This window comes from Carcharhinus amblyrhynchos, chromosome 13 (genome assembly GCF_965287045.1).
Source record: "Carcharhinus amblyrhynchos chromosome 13, sCarAmb.v2.hapA, whole genome shotgun sequence".
In the NCBI taxonomy this organism is placed as follows: domain Eukaryota; kingdom Metazoa; phylum Chordata; class Chondrichthyes; order Carcharhiniformes; family Carcharhinidae; genus Carcharhinus; species Carcharhinus amblyrhynchos.
The window spans coordinates 74,127,971-74,137,970 of record NC_137336.1 but is presented as its reverse complement, the minus strand read 5'-3'; the positions used below and the strand labels follow the sequence as shown (position 1 = coordinate 74,137,970).

Genomic DNA, 10,000 nt, shown 5'->3' with positions numbered 1-10,000 from the left:
GGCGTGTGACTGGCGTGTGTCGGGCTCCGGCCCTTCGGAAACACGCTGGCACTCGCTGCCCTCGGGCGCCCAGTGCGAGTGGAGACCCCACATTCTTGTCGGTTATTGCCCGGCGGCGGGCAAAGGCGGTCTCGAAAAACCAAGGCCGGTGGACGCCTGGTAGGGGACCAGGCAGGAGAGCTTGACGGGGAGGGTCGTCCCCGGGGCTGCTCGTCCCTTACCAAGGCTGATGCACATCCCACGCGGGTGGGATCCGACACTTTCGCCGTACCCGTCGAACGGGCCTGGTCAGGCACGTCTCGGCACGATCAGCCGCGGCAGGGCAAAGTCGATCTCGGTCCCTCTCGGTTTCAAGCTGTTGCCTGGGGCTCCAGCGCCGAGGGGCAAGCACACGGTCGTTTTGCACGGCGGCAGTTCCAGGTTGCCACGCACGTACGCGATGCCTTCGTTGCTGGAAGTGCTTCGCCACTGGTGTTCACACGGCGCTCTCCCCTCCGTGGGGGTGTCTTTGCCAGCGTCTGCGAGGATGGGGCTCACAGTTTTCGTCACTAAGGTCCGGCCTTGCCTGTTTGGTTACGATGGTATCCTTTCCGTGCATGCTGCTCGGCGGTTTGGATGACAGGGGCAGACACGCGGTGGGAGATGGTGGTGGTGACAGCCACGCACTCACACCCCTTCTGTTGACCGGTCCACTCCTCACCGTTCTAGCTGCACGTTCAGGTGCCTCGGAGCCAGCAGCAGACCGTTCCGCCGACGGGGCCACGCCTACGCTGGACGTCTGCCTAGCCCCTCTAGCCGTGTGTGATCCTTTGGCGTCTGCACCCATCCTCAGCCAGGCAGGCGGGGTGTGTGAGCTTCTCTGGGCTGCCCCACCGTGTTCCACGACCGTCCCTGCGTGCCTGTTGCTGGGACCGTCCTCCTCATGCCTGATGCACGGCTTTTGCGGGCTTGACGTGTGTTGACCTTGCCACCGCCATTCAGCATTACGACCGCAGTTTGTAAGGAAGAGAGAGGCTGCGGCGCTCGGGTGCTTGTCTGGAGGCTTGTCGACGGGACCACGGCGAACGGCCACTGTGATCCGCAGGGAGAGGTTCTGGTGCAGTCAGGGGCCAGTTTGTCTCCCACCGCGGTGAAGCTTTGGTCGCTCTATGTCCGTTCTCTCTTCAGGGTATTTGAGGGGTACCTACTTCATGCTCACCACCTCACCGGCTCCCGCGAGTCGAGGGTGGGTGCGAGGTTTAAAGACTCGTTGTCCGTAGGTCGGTCCGGTCTCCTGCGGTCTTGTACCAGTGTCCTCAGCATTCGCGAGCTCGTGCCTGTCCGTGCTGCTGCACGGCTTGCACCCGACTCAAAAGTCTGCTGCCGCCTGGTCCTGACTCTCTAGGCCACCGACCGACGGTGACACCAGAGTACTCTGCCTCTGGCTGTTGCGGGGCGTGACGGCGTGTGTCGGGCTCCGGCCCCACACCCACACGCCGGCACTCTCTGCCCTCGAGCGCCCCGATAGTTTTGAGACCCCACATTCCTTGTCGGTTATTGCCCGGCGGCGGGCAAAGGCGGTCTCATCTCTTAAATGCCAGGCCGGTGGACGCCTGGTAGGGGACCAGGCAGGAGAGCTTGACGGGGAGGGTCGTCCCCGGGGCTGCTCGTCCCTTACCAAGGCTGATGCACATCCCACGCGGGTGGGATCCGACACTTTCGCCGTACCCGTCGAACGGGCCTGGTCAGGCACGTCTCGGCACGATCAGCCGCGGCAGGGCAAAGTCGATCTCGGTCCCTCTCGGTTTCAAGCTGTTGCCTGGGGCTCCAGCGCCGAGGGGCAAGCACACGGTCGTTTTGCACGGCGGCAGTTCCGGGTTGCCACGCACGTACGCGACGCCTTCGCTGCTGGAAGTGCTTCGCCACTGGTGTTCACACGGCGTTCTCCCCTCCGTGGGGGTGTCTTTGCCAGCGTCTGCGAGGATGGGGCTCACAGTTTTCGTCACTAAGGTCCGGCCTTGCCTGTTGGGTTACGACGGTATCCTTTCCGTGCATGCTGCTCGGCGGTTTGGATGACAGGGGCAGACACGCGGTGGGAGATGGTGGTGGTGACAGCCACGCACTCACACCCCTTCTGTTGACCGGTCCACTCCTCACCGTTCTAGCTGCACGTTCAGGTGCCTCGGAGCCAGCAGCAGACCGTTCCGCCGACGGGGCCACGCCTACGCTGGACGTCTGCCTAGCCCCTCTAGCCGTGTGTGATCCTTTGGCGTCTGCACCCATCCTCAGCCAGGCAGGCGGGGTGTGTGAGCTTCTCTGGGCTGCCCCACCGTGTTCCACCACCGTCCCTGCGTGCCTGTTGCTGGGACCGTCCTCCTCATGCCTGATGCACGGCTTTTGCGGGCTTGACGTGTGTTGACCTTGCCACCGCCATTCAGCATTACGACCGCAGTTTGTAAGGAAGAGAGAGGCTGCGGCGCTCGGGTGCTTGTCTGGAGGCTTGTCGACGGGACCACGGCGAACAGCCACTGTGATCCGCAGGGAGAGGTTCTGGTGCAGTCAGGGGCCAGTTTGTCTCCCACCGCGGTGAAGCTTTGGTCGCTCTATGTCCGTTCTCTCTTCAGGGTATTTGAGGGGTACCTACTTCATGCTCACCACCTCACCGGCTCCCGCGGGTCGAGGGTGGGTGCGAGGTTTAAAGACTCGTTGTCCGTAGGTCGGTCCGGTCTCCTGCGGTCTTGTACCAGTGTCCTCAGCATTCGCGAGCTCGTGCCTGTCCGTGCTGCTGCACGGCTTGCACCCGACTCAAAAGTCTGCTGCCGCCTGGTCCTGACTCTCTAGGCCACCGACCGACGGTGACACCAGAGTACTCTGCCTCTGGCTGTTGCGGGGCGTGACGGCGTGTGTCGGGCTCCGGCCCTACACCCACACGCCGGCACTCTCTGCCCTCGAGCGCCCCGATAGTTTTGAGACCCCACATTCCTTGTCGGTTATTGCCCGGCGGCGGGCAAAGGCGGTCTCATCTCACAATGCCGGACGGGGTGAAGCCTGCTGAGGGGCCAGGCAGGAGAGCCTGACGGGGTGGGTCGTCCCCGGGGCTGCTAGTCCCTTACGCAGGCTGATGCTCAACCCACGCGGGTGGGGTTCGGTATTGTTGCTCTGTTCGTTCGAAAAGGCCTGGTCACACACGTCTTTGCACGATCAGCCGGTGCAGGGCAAAGTCGATCTCGGTCCCTCTCGGTTTCAAGCTGGTGCCCGGGCGTCAGCGCCGAGGGGCAAGCACACGGTCGTTTTGCACGGCGGCAGTACCAGGTTGCCACGCACGTACGCGATGCCTTCGCTGCTGGAAGTGCTTCTCCACTGGTGTTCACACGGCGCTCTCCCCTCCGTGGGGGTGTCTTTGCCAGCGTCTGCGAGGATGGGGCTCACAGTATTCGTCACTAAGGTCCGGCCTTGCCTGTTTGGTTACGACGGTATCCTTTCCGTGCATGCTGCTCGGCGGTTTGGATGACAGGGGCAGACACGCGGTGGGAGATGGTGGTGGTGACAGCCACGCACTCACACCCCTTCTGTTGACCGGTCCACTCCTCACCGTTCTAGCTGCACGTTCAGGTGCCTCGGAGCCAGCAGCAGACCGTTCCGCCGACGGGGCCACCCCTACGCTGGACGTCTGCCTAGCCCCCCTAGCCGTGTGTGATCCTTTGGCGTCTGCACTCTCCCTCAGCCAGGCAGGCGGGGTGTGTGAGCTTCTCTGGGCTGCCCCACCGTGTTCCACGGCCGTCCCTGCGTGCCTGTTGCTGGGACCGTCCTCCTCATGCCTGATGCACGGCTTTTGCGGGCTGACGTGTGATGAGCTTGCCACCGCCATTCAGCATTTGACGCTGGGCTCCCGAATAGCTGCGGCTTCTGCGTCTGGCGGCTTGACGACGGACAGGGAACGCCACTGCGTGATTCCGCGGAGAGGTTCTGGTGTAGTCAGGGGCCAGTTTGTCTCCGTCCATGCGGCCGCTTTGGTTATTTAATTGGGTAGGTACCTACTTCATGCTCACCACCTGACCGGCTCCCGTGAGTCGAGGGTGGGTGCGAGGTTTAAAGACTCGTTGTCGTCAGCGGTGCGATCTCCTGCGGTCGTGTGCGAGTGTCGTCAGCATTCGCGAGCTGGTGCCTGTCCGTGCTCAGCACGCTGCGGTCGTCCTGCCGCTTCCCCCTTCCCCAATCCGCTGAGGTTGGGGCGTGCGGGGTCGGCATGCGCCCGTAGCAACAGTGCTGTGCTCCACGGCTTGCACCCGACTCGGTCTGCTGCGGCATCTCCTGGACTCTTGAGACCAAGCCGTTACGTGACACCAGTGTACTCTGCCACTGGTCGTTGCGGGCGTGGAGGCCGTTTGACGTGTTTCGGCCCGTCACTCGACACCGTCCACGTTTGCCTTCGAGCGCCTACCATTATGTTGAAACTCCATATCCGTTTGATTATCGCTCGAGGGCGAGTGTCTCTGGGCACTCGCCATGGGACGCGCCAGGATGGGGCTCTCTACCGTCACGTTGGCGGGGGAGCGTTTTGCGCGGTCCAGGGACGGACAAAGGCTGTCAGTCACCGAACGGTGACCTGTCACGCTGTCCGAACCGAAACCCGATACAACGCTTAGCGGTGGATCACTCGGCTCGTGCGTCGATGAAGAACGCAGCTAGCTGCGAGAACTAATGTGAATTGCAGGACACATTGATCATCGACACTTTGAACGCACTTTGCGGCCCCGGGTTCCTCCCGGGGCTACGTCTGTCTGAGGGTCGCTTGTCAATCAATCGCACTTCGCTGGCCTCCGGGCGGCGTCGAGCGCGGCTGGGGTGTCGCAGAGGCGCCGTCCTCTCTGTCCCCCTAAGTGCAGACTCAGAGCAATCCGCGTCGGAGAGATCGACCTCTGGGTGCCGACGTTCACACGTAGGCACCGCCCGCTCCCTCACTGGCCCAGCCTCCTCGGGGTCGCCGGCACGGCTGTCATCGGGTTGTCGGAAAGAGAACGTGACTGCCACGCTGCCGGGGACCGTGTGTGCCTTCCCTTCGGCTTGGGCCAGGGTCGAATCTCTTGTCGATTTGTGGCATCCTCCTCCACGGGAAGGATCCGCAGTGTTGGAACGGTTCGGGTGCTCCGGCACTAAAGAGTGTGTGAGAAAGAGAAGTGGAGCGACTGTCTGCTGGTGGTCCTCTGACTTTGCCTGGTTGCGGTCCGTGCTGGTTTGCCTGAAGGTGGTTGGCCCCCTGGCTGTGTTCAGTGCCGTCTGGTGGAGGACGTGCAGCTTGACGCGTGTGTGAGGCTCCATGCCTGGATCCGTGCTGTTGTCTGGTTGTGCCTTTCATTCCCCGGGTGCTCGAAGTGCCCGTGGGTGCTTGCAGTGTCTCGCCTCTTAGGACTCCGTGGCGGTTAGGGACGTTGCTTGTGTTGCGCTGGAGCCTGGTCTCCTTCCACACTCCGCAGCCCCACCCTCTCCTGCCCTTGTGTTTCCCGGGCGGTGTGCCTGCCTGCACCTGCGTTCAGCTGGACTGAACGGAGTTTCTGAACTGTTGCAGCCGACTCGGCCGTTGCGGTCCTTGCTCTGACGTCTCTGCCCGTGACCTGCTGCTGTCAAGTCCTCTGCGTGTGAAGGTGCTGTCCTGGTCATTGTGCCTTGCCACCGTTTTGCACACCTCTCGGCGAGTACCGCTGCCTCCTGGCTCAGTCCTAGGCTTCTGGCTCTTTCGCTCTGGCCGGCTTTTTCCCCCCCCCTCACTCTGGTGAACGCCTTTGCACTGCGAGCCGCCAGCCACTGCTTTCCGTTACCGTGGGAGTGCTGTCACACCTCGCCACGTTGGTTGGTCTGGAAGAGTCGATGTGCCGAGCCCGGTCGTCGGGTGTGCGGGACAGCGTCTCGGGGGCGCACACAGCCCAGTGCCTCGTGACGCACCGTGTGTGGTCAGTGGCTGTGCATCCGCTGTGCAGCCAGGCCATGCACTTTGCGTGCGGGTACGTGTGTTGCCCTGAGCGCTGGAAGGTACGCCTTGAGGAGCGGCCGGCCACACAGCAACAAAGCTGTTGTTGCTGCCTCTTGCTTACGACCTCAGCTCAGACGTGTCAACCCGCTGAATTTAAGCATATTACTAAGCGGAGGAAAAGAAACTAACAAGGATTCCCCTAGTAACTGCGAGTGAAGAGGGAAGAGCCCAGCGCCGAATCCCCGCTCGCCTGACGGGCGAGGGAAATGTGGCGTATAGAAGACCTTTCTCTGACGACGCTCAAGGGGGGCCCAAGTCCTTCTGATCGAGGCTTAGCCTGTGGAAGGTGTGAGGCCGGTTGTGGCCCCGGGCTCGTCGTGACTGGTTCTTCTCGGAGTCGGGTTGCTTGTGTGTTGTTTGCTGGAGCAGACGAGGAAGGAGCATCAGAGAGAAAGCTAAGACTTTACCTGTTAAAAACCTGTTTAAAATAAGTTTAAAGCACTTTGTTCTTTGTAGAACTGTTTAAAGCATTTACTTATTGTATTTACTGCTTTAAGAATTGTGAGGGAGTGATTATCAGGCAGTTGTGGCCCATCAGCTTTAATTATCAAGTGTCCACACGGTGAAGCCTTACATTGTTTGCTGGAGCAGACGAGGAAGGAGCATCAGAGAGAAAGCTAAGACTTTACCTGTTAAAAACCTGTTTAAAATAAGTTTAAAGCACTTTGTTCTTTGTAGAACTGTTTAAAGCATTTACTTATTGTATTTACTGCTTTAAGAATTGTGAGGGAGTGATTATCAGGCAGTTGTGGCCCATCAGCTTTAAATCAGCGCCAAGTTTAAAAGGAGGCCTGGTGTAGATAGCGGGCAGCGTCGGAGCGGGCAGCGGAGTGAGAGGGAAGCAGAGTGAGCTATTAGGGCTTAATATCAAAAAGGGCTTGAAGGGAAAAAGGCCAGGTGGAAAGAACAAGGAAAAAAAAAAATTTTTTTTCAAAACTACTACAGCAAAAAACAAGGAAAAATTTTTTTCCCACAACAAATTATATTGAATAATGGAGGGGCATGTGATGTGCGGTTCCTGTATGATGTGGGAACTGGTGGACCCCAGGGTCCTTCCCAGTGGCCATGTCTGCAGTAAGTGCAGGTTGCTGGAGGAGCTCCAGCTCAAGGTGGATGAGCTGGCCTCTGAGCTACAGACACTGAGGCTCATCAGGGGGAGAGAGGGTGTCATTGTCAATGGGGTGCAAGTGACATCCACCCCCCCTAGACTGTCTAAATCTAAGGGTCAGGAACAAAAGGGGGCTGCTGGGAGGAGGAAGGGGGGTGAGGAGCGGAGGCCTCAGCCTCTTAATCTGCATAACAGGTTTGAGGTTCTTGCTTCCAGTCTGGAAGAGGACGAGGCAGGTGAGGTTGGTGAGCAAACTGCACACGGTACAGTGATGCAGCAGGAGATAGGCAAAGAGAAGGGGAAAAGGAATGTAGTAGTGATTGGAGATAGTGGGGTGAAGGGTATTGACACTGTCCTTTGTCACAATGACAAAGTGCACAGAAGGGTGTGTTGTCTGCCTGGTGCTCGGGTACAGGATGTCGCAGCTGGGCTGCAGAGGAATCTGGAGTGGGAGGGTGAGAACCCAGTTGTGGTGGTACATGTGGGTGCCAGCGACGTAGGCAAAGTGCGGACTGAGGATCTGGGGAGGGAGTATGAGAAGCTGGGAATGGAATTAAAAAGTAGAACCGACAAGGTGGTCTTCTCTGGGCTACTGCCTGAACCGAGTGCAGACGGGCGTAGGGTTGACAGGATAAAGGAAGTGAATGGGTGGCTCAGAGATTGGTGTGGGAGGAATGGGATCGAATTTATGGGGCATTGGCACCAGTATTGGGGTAGGTGGGACTTGTTCGGGCGGGATGGGGTTGGTCTGAATCGTGCTGGGACCAGAGTGCTGGCAAATCGAGTAAAGAGGACTGTAGACAGGGCTTTAAACTAATTAGGGGGGGGGAGGGTGCGAGGGTAGGTGATGTTAGGAGGTCTACAGTTAAGGATAGGGTACAGGTAAGGGAAGAGGCTGAGGATGTCCCAAGTGGTGGCGTTACGGCAAATAGGGTCCAGAAGAAGGCTGGGATGAAAGCGCTTTATCTGAATGCACGAAGCATTCGGAATAAAGTGGATGAGCTGGTGGCGCAGATCGACACAAATGGATACGATCTGGTGGCCATTACAGAGACGTGGCTGCAAGGTGACAGGGACTGGGAGATGAATGTACAGGGCTATCAAGTGTTTAGGAAGGATAGGCAGGAGGAAAGAGGGGGTGGCGTAGCTCTGCTGATTAAGGACAGCATCAAGGTGGTAGCAAGGGATGATATCGGAGCCAAAGAGCAGAAAGTGGAATCGTTGTGGGTGGAGATTAGGAACAGCAAAGGGAGGAAGACGCTGGTGGGTGTCGTCTATAGGCCCCCGAATAATGATCTGGAGGTGGGGCGGGCTGTTAACGCGCAAATAAGTGCGGCGTGCAGGAATGGGACGGCAGTAGTTATGGGGGATTTCAATCTGCATATTGATTGGTCGACCCATGTTGGACGAGGTGGGCTCGAGGAGGAGTTCTTGGAATGCTGCCGGGATAGTTTCCTGGAACAGTGTGTGTTGGAGCCGACGAGGGAGCGAGCTATCTTGGATCTGGTGCTATGTAATGAGGCGGGTGGAATTAGGGACCTTGAGGTGAAGGATCCTCTTGGAGAGAGTGATCATTGTATGGTGGAGTTTCTGTTGCAGATGGAGGAGGAGAAAGTGGGTTCCCGGACACGTGTCCTTTGTTTGAATAGAGGGGAGTATGGTAGGATGAGAGAAGAATTGGCGAATGTGGACTGGGGGAGCGCGTTGGAAGGTAGGTCTGCTGAGGAGCAGTGGAGGATCTTTAAGGAGATCTTTCTTGGTGCTCAGCAGAAATTTATTCCGATGGTTAAAAAGGACAGTAGGAAGAGAGGTAATAAGCCGTGGATAACGAAGGAGGTGAAGGAAAGTGTTAAATTAAAAGCGGAGGAATTTAGAGTAGCTAAGAGCAGTGGGCGAGAAGAGGATTGGGAAAGGTTTAAATGTCAACAAAGATTGACAAAAAAGTTGATAAAGGAGGGTAGAAGAAGCTATGAAGCTGGGCTAGCACTTAATATAAAAAAGGATAGCAAGAGTTTTTATAAATATATAAAAAGGAAGAGGCTGGCTAGGGTGAACGTTGGTCCCTTAGCGGATGAGAAAGGGGACCTAGTGGTAGGGGATGGGGATATGGCTAAGGTCTTGAATAACTTTTTTGTTTCTGTCTTCACGGAGGAGGACGTGAATAATTCGCCGGGTGTTAGCGATGGAAAGGTGGTAGGACTGGAGGGTCTTAATGACATTACTGTTACTAGAGAGGTGGTGCGCGACTGACTGGAGGGGCTGATTGTGGACAAGTCCCCAGGACCGGATGGAATGCATCCGAGGGTTCTGAAAGAAATGGCGGAGGTGATAGTGGATGCCTTGGTGGTTATTTTCCAGACGTCGCTGGATTCCGGGGAAGTGCCGGAGGATTGGAAAACGGCTAATGTTACGCCGTTGTTTAAGAAGGGTGCCAGGCAAAAGGCGGGGAATTACAGGCCGGTTAGTTTAACGTCTGTGGTAGGTAAAATGTTAGAATCCGTCATTAAGGAGGAAATTGCGAGGCATCTTGAAGGGAATTGCTTGATAGGGCAGACGCAACACGGTTTCATTAAAGGGAAGTCGTGTCTGACAAATTTACTGGAGTTCTATGAGGATGTGTCTAGGGCGGTGGATAGAGGAGAGCCGGTGGATGTGGTCTTTCAGGATTTTCAGAAGGCGTTTGATAAGGTACCTCACAAGAGGTTACTGCAGAAGGTCAGAGGACATGGAGTTGGGGGTAGGGTGTTAGCGTGGATAGAGGATTGGTTGTCAAATAGGAGGCAGAGAGTGGGGGTCAATGGGTGCTATTCGGATTGGCGGTTGGTGACTAGTGGGGTGCCCCAGGGGTTGGTGCTGGGGCCTCAGCTATTTACCATTTATATAGA

At 57.6% G+C, this 10,000-nt stretch overlaps 1 non-coding gene across 1 annotated transcript; it reads left to right on the top strand.

The window, feature by feature from the left end:
* The first annotated feature begins 4,616 nt into the window (after positions 1-4,616).
* LOC145352022 (5.8S ribosomal RNA) lies at positions 4,617-4,770 on the top strand. The gene has a single exon (XR_013888486.1). It is a non-coding gene; the product is annotated as a 5.8S ribosomal RNA (ribosomal RNA).
* The last annotated feature ends 5,230 nt before the right edge of the window (positions 4,771-10,000 follow it).